The sequence below is a fragment of the Ambystoma mexicanum genome, chromosome 5p (genome assembly GCF_040938575.1).
Source record: "Ambystoma mexicanum isolate Mex_15411 chromosome 5p, UKY_AmexF1_1, whole genome shotgun sequence".
In the NCBI taxonomy this organism is placed as follows: domain Eukaryota; kingdom Metazoa; phylum Chordata; class Amphibia; order Caudata; family Ambystomatidae; genus Ambystoma; species Ambystoma mexicanum.
This window is the reverse complement of record NC_090930.1, coordinates 1,284,566,365-1,284,583,236: the sequence shown is the minus strand read 5'-3', so window position 1 is coordinate 1,284,583,236 and position 16,872 is coordinate 1,284,566,365.

Below are 16,872 nucleotides of genomic sequence, written 5' to 3'. Positions count from 1 at the left end.
TCGGCTCACCTTATGTTTCTTTTGTCCCCTAGATGGTGCAATTCGGCAGAGAAAATGATGGAGGCTGCGCCGGATCAAAAAATGCTGTGAGGACTGATGAGTATGGCGCGGCCCTGCAGCTGGCGGTGCGACGAGTGTAGAATAATGTCCTTTTCAAGTTCGAAGACGTGATGGATCCGGAATTCAGGTAAGGATTGAAATGATATCTGTTTTCTAACCTTTCCTTCTTCGTTCTTCGAATTGCTAGGAGCTCTGGATTCGAGATGGGCGTGGCTGAAGACTGGATGCTGACTGCAGGCACGGTGAGCGTTACACTGCTGGATGCAGAATAACACGAAGCATGTGCTGCTGTTCGGGCGTGGTTTAAATAGCCTCCAAAGTAGTTCCAGGTAAGAAGTCCCTAGAACCACACCGAGTAGAAAATAGTCCCTGTAGAAAAATAGTCCCATCCAGGCCTCACGTTAGCTTGGATTCATTCGCAGCATGGTCTGCATGAGGTAAGTAAAGTCTATGAGCCTGGCGCCTATGGCGCCAGGACTGATTTCTATTATGAGCCTGGCGCCTAAGGCGCCAGGACTGAACCCAGACAGCCCCCAGCCGGGGCTGCTGGGGTTTTATTAAATACCTGGATGCCTGGGGGTAGGCTGATGGGCTTGATCCGGATGCCCGGGGGTAGGCATCATGACAGTATTCACATGGAAATGTACGCAACACTGAAGGTTTGTGCATTTCACGTGCAAACATGCATTCAATACCCCTGCAAACCCACACCCACAACACACACACAACACCCCCCACCACCACCCCCATACCCCTATGCACACACTACTTACCTTCAGTGACATGCTGGGCATGGTCAAAACAGCATGGGAATGTTCTTATTGGTGAATATGTAGGTGTCGGTAAATGTAACTGGGGCTGTTTTATAAGTACATGGATGTATAAGCTGTGAATGGGCATGTGTTTTATAAAGCTAATATGATTTGTAAAGAACATAATGGTGTAACTTTTTAAAAAAACAGGAAATTAACTAGAAAGTTTAAAGCAGACATCAAGTGTTGTTGAAAGTGAATTTGTACACTTTAGCATAGCAGTGCATTGATCCATAGAAAAAGAGTTATGTTTTATGAAGGTGCTGTATGTAAAAGTGCCTTGCTTTTGTTGTACCATGCATGAGTAGATATGTATGTAATATTTGTACATATGTTTTGCACAATTCAGAGCATTCGTGTATATTGCATAACTAATAATGTTATTTTTGATATTTTGTATTTTTTACATGCAACCAAAAAAGGCTTTTGTAATTGGAGATTCAAGTAAATTGTGTCTTGAAAACGATGCACAATTAGCGTATCTAATGGAACCATTTCAAAATGTAGCTGTTCAGTGACATGACATTGTGGTGTAAAAAGGATACAATTATTGAAAATGTACTTAATTGTCATCGAAGTGGCAACAAACCAAAGGTAATTTGGTTACACTCTGGCAGAAATGACCTTGGCTACAGTAAAGGTAGTGAGCTGAGTTAAATAATAAAGTGACTTATTTAATTTAGTCTGCTTGTTTCCAAGAAGCACAATTGTGTTTCCATGCATAGCTGCACAAAAAAGTTGATGCAAAAAACTGCGTATCATTGTAAAATTAATCATACTCAAAATACTGTCAATCAATCTATTTCACATTTTGTGTTGCAAAATGGCCTGCATTGCAGATTTCATTACAACATCAAAGTCACAATAACATCACATGTTGATATGATAGTGTGCTTTCAAATGATGCCAGCAATGGTTTATTTTATAGAATGTTACTGAAGGAATAAATCATGTTTTACGTTAATGTGTATTCAATATAAAGAAATTGTTTAAAATGAATGAACTTGTAATGTTTATTTAATGAGTCGACGCACCTTATGTTTTCTATTGGGCATTTTCAAATAAGTACTCATGTTTTGGATGAATTATGTAGTAGGTATGGTTGGGTAATGCAGCAGTAACTAGCTGACATGGTGGGGTATGCAGTAGTAAAATTAGTGAACATAACTTAAGATTTAAATTCGCCCCTGTAAAGTGAGTTAACAGTTGGTATGTGTTAAAGCAGTGCACTGATCTTATGGTGGGATATGCAGCAGTTTAATGCATTTACAGTAATAGTGTTTATTTCATTTTGCAATGTCATATGAAGTGTATGTTTAGCTTTTAGTGGCATATATGCAGCAATGCAATCCCTATGATGTTGGTGTGTGTGTGTGTGACGTAGTATGTAGTTGGTATGGGTGCATGTGCAGTGGTAAAATGAGTGAACGCACCTTATATTTTATATTGGCAATTTTTAAAACATTAAGCTGTTTGTGTTGTACGAAGTATGCATTTTGTATGTGTTTAGCATGGTGGCGTTGCAGTAGTGAAATGAGTGAATGCTTACCTTACATTTTCAAATGGGCATTTTGAAATCAGTAAGCGGTTGGTTTGTGTTGGACGCATTACGAGGGTCGTACGGTTCATGTTTAATATGAAGCAGATGTTTACATGTAGTTCTGTATATGCACTACTGTAATTAGTAAGCATTTACTCTGTTTGATGGACTACGCAGTTGGTATTGTGGCAGCTTATGTGTAGTGTGTTTTATATAATATGCAGTGCATGTTTCTATGTAGATGTTAAAAAACATATGCTTTCATTGTGATTGCACATTTTTTGTGGAAAACATATTTGTCACTGCACATGCGTCATATATGGATACACTTTATAACATTAATATCTTGTAACTCCCCAAGTGAATGTATGTCTTTTTTGTGCACCAATTCATTGTGATATTTAAGTGCATGCCAAACTCATTAAAATCCAAACCTCTACTTTTGGGATTTGTTGGCCAAAGTGTGTTGTTTTTTTTTCTATGAGAAAACACCAAGTTAAAAGCTGCTGAAAGGATGTTTAAAAACATATGATTGTGCCCATGTATAATTTGTAAAATTTGAAAGCAGGGATGGCTAACCCAAATATTGCTTTGCCTTTTTTTCATCATTTTTCATGTAAAGTTTCAAAAGGTATTCCAAAAGGTTATTTTTCTGAAACTCCATAGACAATTTGTCTTAATCTTAGCTATGGCATGCACTAGCTTGTTGGTGTAATATGCAACCCACTTATATGCACAAGCACACAAACACATACATATGTATAGTTGAACACAAATATACAAACATGTATGCATATACATATATATTATAAATATAAACCCCTCATATACATGCTCACACACAGACACACTCACACACAGACATGCATGCATGCAAACACACACACACATGCATATGAAAACTAAGGTATCGACATTCTTTGTATTCCACATCACTTTAAATCATAGGCCCATCTTTAAATCATAGGTCCATGAAGTTCTTTTTGTATGCATAAATGGTGGAAAAAACAACTGCCGAACAAACCCAGCATTCTTGATCAAATAAATGTCACAGCTGACCTAGTTTTCATGGCACATATGAAAAATATGAATTGCTGAGCAGCTACTTACCACGTTAATGGGTTAATCATTTTCAGTATGCCATTCTTCTTTGAAAAGCCTTATTTAAATGTTTATCAGTTGTGCAAAGTGGAGCAGCAGTGGAGACTCGCAGGGGAGAGCAGCTCATTGCCTATGCATGGAAGCGTTGTAGGAAGATTAAAATAACATTGAGTATATTCTGTAAATGAAGGAGAGAACTAAAAGAAGCCTCCCGAGTCCATTATACATTTTAATAATACATCAAGGTAATGTAACTGAATAACCGATCTCTGAGGAAGGAATCACAACATTTGGCTAATATTACAATATAAATTACGAAAACAAAAAGAGCTTTTAGTTAATCTTGTATTTCGGCTTTCATTCGTCCTGCTCTGTTGTTTCTTCCGCGAATCCAGAACACCATGTAAACAAATAAAAGTGCGGTAGAAAATAAACCGTTTGGCATCTCGGCAGATTAATTAATGCGCTGCAGCCTTGGCACTGGTAGGCAGAAATTATGTGCATAAATAATATCACTAATTAAAAAGATGCAGATTAACATGCAAATAATGCTAATGAGGATCTGCAATTCCAGAGTGGATTCGCATAACATCAACAATGTAATGGGTTGGAAGGCTTGTGTTTGCATTACATGAATACATTTCAAAGACCTTGCACAGGAAAGTTCTGTTGGAGCCGCGCGGCCTCGCCTGTGAGTTGTAAATTCGGCGGCAGTAGCAGGCCCTCGCCGGCAGATGCCAGCGCCATTATCTCAGAGTGTCGAGGTGGAGGCGCGCGCCAGTGTGACCAGCTGTTGGGAGCGGGGCAGTGGGCGCTGCACTCTGCCAATTAATCACATTATCTGGGCAGCCGAGGTATTTATTTCACCTGATTAATATTTTGTGCGTTTGCATCTCAATCTGGTGGGAAATATTTGTTTTTTTTTTAAAGTAAGCAAAGTTTCTAAATCAATGATCATCCTTTGATGCGTCACGGAGGGTGGACTGCACAATGCGGCTGATCAGTGGCTCGTGATTTCGCACCATTGTTTGGCAAACAAGAGCGTAAATCTGTATTGTGTGATGTTATTTAATGTTCCGATAAAAAAGCGACAGCATCAGACTGAAAGGGAATCCTCGTATGCGTATTCTGGTGTCATGTGTGTATAAAGGACGGGTATGCTGCGATCACAGACCATTGATCATAATTCTGATAATGGTCTAGAACTTTGGTGCGCTGTGAAACATAAACAACCTTACATCCTGCTAGAATGATATGGCCGAAAGTACACGTAGAAGAGTAATACAAGCAGGTTGAGATGATGGATGTCCTCGCTGAGATAAATGCATGGCACATGGTAATATTATTTTCAAAAGTAATTTGTTACACATTCCTAAACTGTTAGTACAAAACTTGAGATTGTAACTGATTAGGCATGACTGAAGCAAGAATGCATTTGGGTATGGATTACTGGTTGCTTTCAGTTTCAATGAACCTCTAATGATCAGTTTGTAAACTTTTGCACTTAGATATATCTCAATGTATATATCTCAGCACCTCGATGCCTATGGGCTGCAAGTGCGCTGTATAAATTCAAATAAATAAATAAATAAATATAGAGCAAGTCTTAAAGCATCAGTGTTTTTAAACACCTAAAGCAAAGGATTAAGCAGTTGATCTGACACAATGCTGGGCCCTTTAACACAACTTTGCATTAGTGCAAGTGCAATTAGCACTATGGCAAAAATTGCTCTAGTGCAAAATATATTCTTTCAATGCATTGTTGTGCCTTGGCAAATAGCACCACAGTGCAGTTAGAGAACAAAGTTGGCAAATGACAGTGCTGGAAATGAGGGTTGATGAAGTAAGCGGTCCACCATATCAAGTAAATAAAGAAGCTATGAATCTGAACCACACTTTTCCGGGACAAAGCATATTCAAATAACAATGTGTAGATGATAATGTGATGACACACAGCTATCAGAAAAACACTGGTGCCGTTAACACAATATGGGGGTTATTACAGTAACATTCCACTAGTGCAAGTGCAATTACCAATATGGTAAACATTGACCTTGTACAAAAACCTAGTATTTTTGTACCGAGGTAATTGTTGCCTTAGTCTTAGCATTAGTCCAAAATGTGCTTTGCTACAAAAATGCTGTGAAAGAATAATTCATGTTTTGGACTAGAGCAATTTTCGCCATGATGCTAACTGCACTTGCACCAACAATGCAAAGTTTGGTAAACGACCCAATATTCGGTCACATAAGACAGAAGAAAAGGTATCCTAACTGTTAAGATATTCCCGTCCCCTGCACACTAGCTGAGGCTGAAATAAGCCAGCCAATGTATGAAAAGTTAAGGTGTTAGTGAACTTTTAGAGTAGAACATTGTACAGAGCATTTCACAAAAGGATCATGTGTGCTTTGTTTATTTCTTCTGCAAATGGTGTGTTCACAAAGAATTCTATAGAATTGTTTGGCTTAGTTTAGCCTGTGATAGTGTGCAGGGGACCGGAGTAGCCTAACAATTAGGATACGTTTTTCTTTTGTCTTGTGTACTACAGATGGTGTGCCAGGACGGTTCCGTTTCCCCCCAGAGCCTTCACATTCTTCAAGACTCTATTTACCCGTTAGTGAAATGCTATGTACATTCATAACAACGCTGTGCAGTGTAAATCGGCTTCTGATGCCAATAATGTGTCACATCAGTGTGCGTGCAAGCATTAGGGCATGTGTTTGAAATCTTTACTACTAATAGCAAATGATGATTTTGAACACGAGCACATATGCCAGCTTTCAGTGACCAATGTCATAATAAATACAAATTCAAACAAAGAAATCTAAGCTTGAATATTTAAACTCTTCCTCCCACACTGATATCCTTCAGCCTATTGTACTCTGCAGCATACCTTGCTGTTTTAATCACATTATACATTAGAAATAAATGCATTGTTGGATATGTAATGTGTACTGGTTGTATGGTGCGTTACATGAATTACACAATGTTGGCAAATGAGTTGTATGTTGACAGACTTACCCAATGGTGTTTATCATGTAGCTAAATGTGCCTCTGCTGTTCTACAGACACGATCCTGTGCACTGAGATGTGGGAGTATTGTGCAAAACATAGGGTTGATCACCTAGAAACACTCAACCACTAGACTTCGTAACAAAACAGATAAAACATCTATTTCATCAACAGACAACCCACTCTGATAAACACACTTTAAATATTAGCTACTGTGGCAAATGGGAAACATCTCCCACATTGAAGCTTGGATGTCAAGTGCCTGCCTGAAACTCAACTCTACCAAAAAAGAGTTCATCTTCTCAGGGGGTGCCACCAAATGCACACAAGTTAAAATCCAGCTTACACAGATGGAGTGTGATGGTGTGTTCCCTTAACTCATCCCTACTTCAAAGTCCCTCTTCTTCACCATCTATTGCAAATGATTCTTCAGAGCACACATCGCCAAGAGAATATAAACAGTAGGTTTCCAGCTCTCTGTATCAGTTCAAATCCTCCAACCAGCCTCAGACCTCAGATTCACCATCCTGGCAATGGTGCACTCGCAACCAGACAGTGGCAATGCGCTGCTGGCATGAGTCCCAAACACTATTTTGGCTTCTCTGAAAGCTATCCAGCACACCACACTATGCCTCATTACATGCATTACAGGACTGAATAAATTAGGTCACATCTCCCCCACGTTCAATTAACTACACTGGTAGACCCTGCAAGCTCGTATCACCAACAATGCTATAATGTTAAAGACGACTGCCTACTTAGCTGAAAAGAAGTTCATCATGCATATGCCTGCTTTGTAAAATTGAAATCTGACTTTAATGGCGTCCTTCCTTGCAGATTATAGGAAAGACTAGTAGAAGAGGGTGCCCCATTTCTATAGTGAGAGCTATTGTCCCCTTACACTAACAACAAATCAGCTGTTGCATGACCCTGGTGAGGACTTTACACATACATTTCCCATTGAGAAAGGTGTTTGCCAGGGATGTGTTTTTCCCAATCCTTTTAGACAATGTACACACTTGTTCCCGTCCTAGGAACTGACAGGATCGAACCTTTACTGTTTGCAAATGATGCTGCGCTTATTTCCATGACACCCACTGGTCTCCGCAAAAAGGGCAAACCATTTAATGTGTTCTGCCAGACTAATGAGTTAGCAACTCTCCTGACTTAATCTAAAATCATGGTTTTTGCTCCATCACAGAAAAGAATTGCCAGTTTATGAATTTAATTTGGGGATACTCTCCTTGAACAGGTTTCAGCATATGAATATCTTGGTTTGTGGTTGATGAGTAATTGATCCCGAGCCACCTAAGCTAAGTGTGCAGTGTCTATCTTTCAGAGAAACAGCAATACAGTATGTGAGCTTGCGAGTGAACATGGTTCTGGATCAGTAACTCCGATACTATAAATATACTGTGCATAGGCAACATTTGCCACTCGATATGGTGCTGAGTTGTGGGGATTTGTTAAATGCATAAGATATTGATCATAGAGAATATATTCCTTAAAAAAACCTTTATGTTTACCGAGGAGTACCCCAAATGTAATGATCAAATTGGAACTAGATTGGACAGATGTAGCTCATGAATTGATTATTTGGCCCATATTGTTTTTTTTCTACAATTTGGCCTTTCTCACTCCTAACCAAATATATGGAGGGCCTAATCGATGTGCTGGGCCAAGAAGGGGGCCTTCCCTGCCCTGGTGCGCACACACATCAAGAGTACATTGAGCAGTTTAGGCTTATTTAATATTTGGAGCACTCCCACTGCTATCAATGATAAAACAAGAACCTTGATTAAGATATTATACAAGGAGATGGTTGACACCCATAATTTTGCAGATTGTCAACCGAGTGGGGGTATGCATGCATATTGGCTCCTAACAAACCCACCTGATTTTGAGCCATATCTTGACCACATATATCCACAGTTTGCAATGTCCCTATAGGTGAGGCTTGGATTCAGGAATTTGCAACTAGGCTGTGTGCTGAAAGCCTGGAATGTAGCATCTAATGATTGTTGTTTGTTATGCAACGGAGTCACTGAAACATTGTTTCACTTTTTATTCTTGTGTCCCTTGTACCGGGATTTGAGGTCTATCAATCTAATTCCCCTGTTAAAACTGCACATTATTAGACACATTAATGATATTATCCACCTGTGTAAAACCTCATATGACCCAAGGTTTTTCTTTCTTCTCCCAGTCTCCATGTTATCCAGGTTTTCACCCAAATATATACAAAGCATGGCTTCACAGAAGAAAAAGAGTCAGTGTCTCAGTAGTATAGTCACATGGGACCCTGTACTATTTTATGTTTTTATATTTGTGGTTTATTTGCCATAATCCATTCACATATCTTTGCATATTAATTTATTTTATCAGTATAAATTGCTCTTAATATAACTATTTTATGTTTATTGTTAATGTATTTTACTTGTTGCTTTTATGACGGAAGTCAAACTAAAGCTAAATGAATGAATGAATTAATGAATTAATTAATGGATGAAAAGATCACCAACTCAGGGGGTCTTACTAACACCAGAAGCCACGTTATCACCCAAATAGAATTCAAGGAGTAGGAAACCAGAAAACAAGCACTTTACTGCTATGCTTCAACACCGTGAAACAAACTTCCGGCTAACATCAGGATAGCTTCTTCCTCCTATGATTCATGAAGGATCAGAAGACCCTTTTTTTCAAGTAACACTTCACTGACAAATTAGGAACACAGCCTGAAAAGGGGATACACCCCAAGTTCCATTCTTTTATTGATCACAAAAAACATTTTGTTACAGACACAACTATGGTATCACGGTCTCACAATGTATTTTTGCTCCATTGCCTGCTAATTACAGTAAGCTAGCATCACTATACAAAACTGATAGATTGATATTTCCTCAAAACACTGGGGAACACTTTGGGAGTCGGGAAGTTAGTTTTATGTTTGCATTTGAAATAACAGTAAATAAAGGATAATTTCATCCTCCCTGACATACATGACAGTTAACCAGAAATCCTCTTGGCCCCAGGGGATGTTGTCTAAATTGAGAACACATCCGTAAATTGGGAATAATTTGGATAAAATATAGATTTTAGACAAGAAGAAATCATAGACTGCTTGTTTAAACAAATATTTTCTTTTTGTTTTAGTGATGCTGACTATGGCTACGCGCATTGATCTAGCAATGTGCAAAAAATGTGTGAATGGAGTAAATCCACCTTTGCATCAAGGTAGGTTTACATTAAAAGATGATGTTTCCTAATATCATAATATAAACTCTCAATCAGGAGAGGACTAAAAATTGACATTCTTGTGTGTATTCCTTTAAAATTTTAGAAAAAGAAGCAGATCACTGAAGTCAATATGTCGACATGTTTTTTGCCCTGAAGAAGGCCTATCCACAATTCAATTGGCCACATTGGATGAAACTTAAGTTGGCGACAATCCAGTGGCAAAAACCAACATCCAACTAATATACTTGAAATAGGCGAATCCTGTTATGCCTCTTATATGATTTGGGTACGAACTACACAATTCTGCTCTGAAGAAGTTTAGATGTTTTCAAAACTGTTGCATAATATGTCGACAACTTTGTGGAGTCTACTTGTCTATTTGTTGATTTTAGTTTGTGTGTAGAGTCTCTTATTGCATGTGTGATTTGTTCCCAATAGGGATTGACAATCAAGCACTATTGTATATTGTAGTATGCACTATGTGTGTGTTTTAGTTTTACTGAATTATTGTATGTAAATAAGCTATGAGGACACATTGATTTCATGAATGCCCTAGCAAGTGCATACACATATACAAAAACATTCAAAAACTCTGTTGAAAAGAATGTAATTGTCAAGAACCACAGTTAATTTATTTTGTAGTCCCAGTCGCTTTATTGTACAGTGCTCCATTTATTTCATACTAGATTTTCAATATATCAACCAACTATATGTATACATGCTAACAAACATATATGCATACAAGCATAGATAAATACATACTCCATTCTTATTCCCAAACAGTCTAATCATCAATGTTTGAAAAACACTGACCGGCCACTGAAACTAAACCAACTTCATGTGGTTGCGTGGTGTAATCAAGGTGGTCATGTGAATGGAATGTTCATGCAGCTTCATTAAATGATAATCCGATTCTAAGTAAACTATGGATGATACACTGGCCTTGTAACATTTTGGATATCACAGGCAGGGATGAAATGGTTCACAGTCACCTGTATATTAAGGATCCAGAGGTCCACACACAATCTCAAGGAGCCATTTGACTTTCTAACCCACACAATTGTTGAATCTCATTATGTTGCATCCACTGACCCAATCACAACTTCTTCCAGCATGGGTTGAAAATCCAATCTTACTTCTTGGTAATATTCTTCACTTTTGTGGTAATAGTAAAGGCCCCTTGTTTCATATGAATTTTATGGTAGAGGCCCTTTGACACATCTAGTTGCTCATTAAACACTTCTGGAAATCTATCTTTTTTGAAGCTACGCCACCCTCAAGGCAGCTGCCATTTGATAAGCCTTAAATCTTCTCTGATCCCTAGTGTACCTGTTCTGTGTTTTTAGGGTATAAATGTATGCGTAATCCATTTTACTGAGGCTACTGCAGTGCGTTTCCTCTAACCCTAATCACATATATGGCTTTAGAGATTTTACTTCTCCTGAATGATAGGTTTGCATCAAATTCTGCTAGAACCTAATTGGGCTGCCCATAACATTCTTTGGGAGAAATGGCCATGCTTTTAAAAGTAAATATTCTGAACCTCTCTTTCTAGCATTCACATTTTTGTACAATATAGTCTGATCCTGAATCAACTAATGGATAGATCTGTATGCCATCCAAAAGACAATTGGCAAAAGATGTATTCCTTTTAATTTATACTGACCCTCTGACATAACCATTGATCAATTTCTTCATTCCAGAGACAGACAAACCTCTTTTATGATAGATTTTCAGATGCTTACACCATCGGGCAAAATGTCCCTTTTGCTCACAATTCGAGGAAGTTACTTGAAACACAGGAATTTCTTTGACATTTGCTCTGTGGTTACTACTATTGCATCTATCGTATCCCCTTTATGGTCTCAAGACGGGCTGTTTGGGTTTCTGTCCAGTTCAAATGTGTTTACTATCAGCAATTGTTATTCCAGGTGTACATTTGGCTTCCCATGAACCACGTTTATGAACCACATCTTATACTTAACTGTACATGTTCAGGATTATGATGAAGCTATTCCCCATGATGTGCAGATACTGTACCTTACATGGTCAGGAATTCAGCATCTACATTTTGCACACTGTAACATTAAGTGTCAGGCTTTATCCAGCAGAACAATGCCATAATTGCTCATAGCATACCTTACTTGAGCTTGTATTATATAGCATAGGTCTCCTATAGGTTACACTAATTGCACACTGCCGGTTCAACATTTAGACTACACACTATCACCCAAATTGCACATAATGCAGATTATAGGGCCAGACATTAGACAGCAGACTTAGCCCCTAAATTCCACATACTACACCTACCAGGCAAAGGATTTAGACAGAAAAGATGTTCCATAAATTGCACATACATCACATTACATTGTCTGGCATAAGGCATGAGAGCTATAACCTACATTAGACATACTATAACTAACATCATTAGGCTTTGGACAGAAAAGCCATCACTTCAATTGCATACAAGTTTCTTTACAATGTCAGGATTTAGGGAAGAGAGATATCCTCCTAAATTGCACATACTGCACTATATATGGGCACTGCACTATATATGGGCAGGCTTTATGCAGCAGATCTATACACTAAATGGCACACAATGCAAATGATATGGCCGGGCTTTAAACGGCACAACTCTAACTTAAAGTTCACCTACTGAACAGTACAAAGGTCAAAATAAAGGCATCAGATCTATTCCCATAATTGCACATGATACAACATGCATAGTTTAGCTTTGGACTGCAAAGTTGTTCCCTCAATTGTACATACAGCAGGTTATAGGGTCAGTCCTTAGATAGCAGTGCTTTTCCTTAACCTACGCATACTACTGCATTTCCATAGGCTTTAAACAACCAAACTATCCCCTAAACCAGAATTACTGCAGTGGGGGGGGGGGGGGGAAGCCCCGATCTTTCCTGAGTGGATTCCTGCCTCTATCATTCCCACTCAGGCCTACTCCTCTTTTGAATGCCTTGTCTGTAGGCTTTCTATCTCGCCTGCCCACTCTCTTACTGTGGTTACCATCTACCGGCCTCCTGGTCAAATCACCTCATTTCTCTCTGAGTGGGCAGACCTCTCCTCCTCCCTCCTGGCCTCTACCACTCAACTCCTCCTCCTCGGTGACCTCAATATACATTTAGGCTCTCCTTGCTCCTCCTCTCTACTCTTCCGTGACCTCTATGACTCCCTCTCCCTGTCCATCCTCCCCTCTGGCCCGAGTCACTCTGCAGGGCACACACTCGATGTCTTGATCTCCTCTGACCTCCACCTCTCCATCCCTCTGACCACTCCTCTCTCCTGGAGTGATCACTCCCTCCTCTCCTCTCTCCCTACTCCCCCGCAAGCCAAGCCTACCCCAACACTGCCACCTACCTTCTCGGACATCGGCCCATGAAGCTTGTGTCAGTTGAGGCTTTTGCTGCCACTTTCTCCCCCCCTCCACGTTTGGCTGTCTCACATCCTGACACAGCCCTTTCTCTGCTCTACTCTTCAATTTCTGATACGCTTGATGCTCTTGCCCCTGTCATGAGGATCCGTTTGAAGTCCAAAGCCAAGTGCAATTCCTGGTATGACTCTGACCTAGCTAGACTTAAACATAAGTATAGGATGTCTGAGAGGAAATGGAGGACTTCCTGTTCATCCTCTGACAAACTGGCCTGTCGCCTGCTACAAAGGCAATACCGACTCTCTGTCCTCACCAAGAAGAGAGTCCACATTCAAGCTCGTGTCTCTGCAGCATCTAACAACTCAGCCAAACTCTTCAAAATCAGCAAAGAGCTGGCCAACCCTGCTGCAGTCTCTACCCTCCTGTTGCCTCCAAGGCTCTTTGCAATGCCCTTGCCTCTCACTTAATTTCAAAAACCCAGGACATCCTGTCCAACCTCTCCACTCCCAATCTTCCTCTCCCCTCTCCATCTTTGCTTGCTGACCCTCCTTTAGCCACACCCCTCGCCATCCTTCTTGTCCTTTCCTCTTTTCTCCCATGATGAGGTCGCTAGACAAGTCTGATCTATGAAAGCCTTGTCAAAACAGGTTAATCCCTGTTCCACTAAAACCATCAAGGATGACATTGATACCCTCTCTCCGGCCCTTGCTGATTTTTGCAACCACTCCTTTGCCTTGGGATACTTCCCCTCCCGTCTGAAGCACTCCTATGTGCACCCTCTTCTCAAGAAACCCACAGCTGACTCTTCTTGTCAAGCTAACAATTGCCCAATTTCCATTACTCCCTTTCTGGGCAAACTCCTGGAAAAATTGCCCATCTCTCAGCTTAACCTTCCCTCCAATTCTGTTGGATGTCTCCATGATCACCAGTCTGACTTCAGAGCTGCCAGAAGTATGGAAACTACTCTCCTGAACATCCGTGAATATCTGCTCTCCAACCTTGACTCTAACACTCCCTCTGTCCTCATCCTCCTCAATCTCTCTTCTGCCTTTGACATGGTCAACCATACCATCCTGCTCAACCGTGTCCGTCAAAACCTAGGTATCACTGATTAGGCTCCGGCCTGGCTGACCTCTTTACTCTCAGGTCAACCCTCCCAGGTCCAACTTGGGTCCTTCCTTTCATCTATCTTCCTCTCTACCTGTGGTGTTCCCCAGGGGTCTAACCTCTCGCCCTGGCTTTTCAACCAATACCTGGCAACTCTTGCCCACTGCATTGCCACTTTCTGCTCAAATTTCCAGTGATACGCTGATGACACTCAACTCATTTTCAGGCTGCCCTCTGCCACCTCCTCTCCCTCTCTCATCTCTGATTGTCTAACTGCCATTCAAGATTGGTGTGCTGCCAATAATCTATGAAAGCCAGCAAGATGGAGATCCTCCTCATCGGCACACCTTCACCATCCTTTCCCCTCACTCTCTGGCCGACCCTCCTTGGCCCTCCTCCTACCTCCACCTGTGAGGCTTAGAACCTCGGGGTCATCTTTGACTCCACCCTTTCCTTCTCCGCCCACATCTCTGAGGTCTCTAAAAAGTCTGAGGTACTCTGCTTTTCCTCTCCTCCCCCGAGAAGCTCATGGTATCCCAAGCTCTGGTTCTCTCTAGCTTGGACTATTGTAACAGCCTCTTTCTAAATGTAAGTGCCATTACTCTCCGCCCTCTGCAACTAATCCAGAACAGGACTGCAAGACTTGTCCTTGGCCTCAAGCCCTGGGATCGTATCTCCCCAGCTCGGAAATCTCTCCATTGGCTCCCAGTGGATGCAATGATTAAATTCAAAACCCTCTGCATTGTCCACAAGGCTTTCTGGGGGCTGGGTCCAAAATACCTTCAGCTATCCCTCCGCAAATACCTCCCCTCTCGAGCTCTTCGCTCCTCTACCTCCAACTCCCTCTGGGTCAGTCGTTTTTCAAAGAAATGAGCTGGGGGTAGATCTCTGTCTTCGGCTGGGGCCTCCCTCTGGAACAGCCTCCCTGCCACTCTAAAAGTTGAGGAGAACCATCTCCAGTTCCAGAAGCACCTCAAGACCTTCCTCTTTTCTTCTGCCTTCGCTCCCCCTCTCCCCTGCTGATCTGTTCTCTCTTGCATGTTCAGGCTTTAGAAAGCAATGCTATTACTTACCCATATTTACATTTAAAACGTCGGTCTGCAGACAAAATAGCTATCCTCTAAATTGCACATACTTTACATTATGTAGGTAGGCTTTAGACAGCAGAACAATGATCAGACCTGCACATCCTTCACAGAATATTGACTGGCATCAGTTTTCAGATCGATCCCCTAAAATGTACACGTCTCCCTACATTTTCAGTCTTCAGATAACGGAGCCATCACCCTAAATGGTATATGATGAACCTTGGAGCAGGAGTCTGAAACTGGTGGCTCTGCATTTATTTAGGAATATTATCCATATGATCCTTCACTATTGGCTATACTGGTTCCGGTTGATAGGAGTGGTAGTCCAAAACAACTGGTGAGCCAAAGGTTGCAGAACCCTGCCCTAGAAGCTCAGGTTTAAAAAAGCAGATCTATCGTCATAATGTCCACATGGTGAAAATTGTGTGATCAGGCTTTAGGCAGCAGATGTATTACCCTAATTTGCACATGCTTCAACTTACCTGGTCAGGCTTTAAACAGTTGAACTATCACCTTAATGCCACATACTTTAATTTACAAGGTCATTCCAAAAACAGCAGCGCCATCTATTAATTGTACACACTGCCCCTTATAAGGTCAGGCTTTAGACGGCAGAACCAATCTATGAACTGCCCACACTGCAACTTTCTTTGTCAGGCTTTACACAAGATGAGTTGTTGCCAAATTTGCATTTGCTTCACCATATATCAGCAATAATTATATAGCAGAGCTATTTTGCTAAATTGTGCGAATATCAACCATATATTGACAGATGTATATGCATAAGCTGTCCCACAAATTGCTCACGGGCAGTGCTATCCCCTTAGACAGTGGAGCTATCCAGCTAAATTATGCATGTTGGACCTGACATGACAATGCTTTATGCAGCGGTGCTGTCCCCTAAATTGCTTATAATGCATCTTATAAAGTCTGAATTCAGACAACAGAGTTATGCCCTGAATTGCATATACTGTACCTTACATGATCAGGCATTGGTCAAAAGCACTTCCCTAAAGTGCACATACTATACATTACATGTTCAGACTTTAAACAACAGAACTATCCCCTAACTTCGCCATACTGCACCTTACAAGGTAATGCCTGGTACAAAAGAGTTAGCTCGTAAATTGTACATATTGTACCTTATAGGATCAATAATTAGACAGAAGAGGCGTCCCCGTATTTGTATATGCTATATCCCACATGATCTAGCCTTAGTCAGCAGATCTCTACAATAAATGGTGTGTTCTACACTTTACATGGCTAATCTATAAACAGTAAAGCCAACCTATAAGTTACTTAAACTGCTTCATAAAAGGTAAGGCTTTAGATATCAGAGTTATACACCTATATTGCATATACTGCATCATACATGATCATGGTCTAGACTGCAGACCTGTGCACACATCCTGCATGTTACATGGCCAGGAATGTGACAGCAGAGGTAAACCCTAAATTGCACATACTGCAACTTACAGGGTGATATTTTGTCAAGTAGAGCTACGCTCTATATTTCAAATGAAGCACATT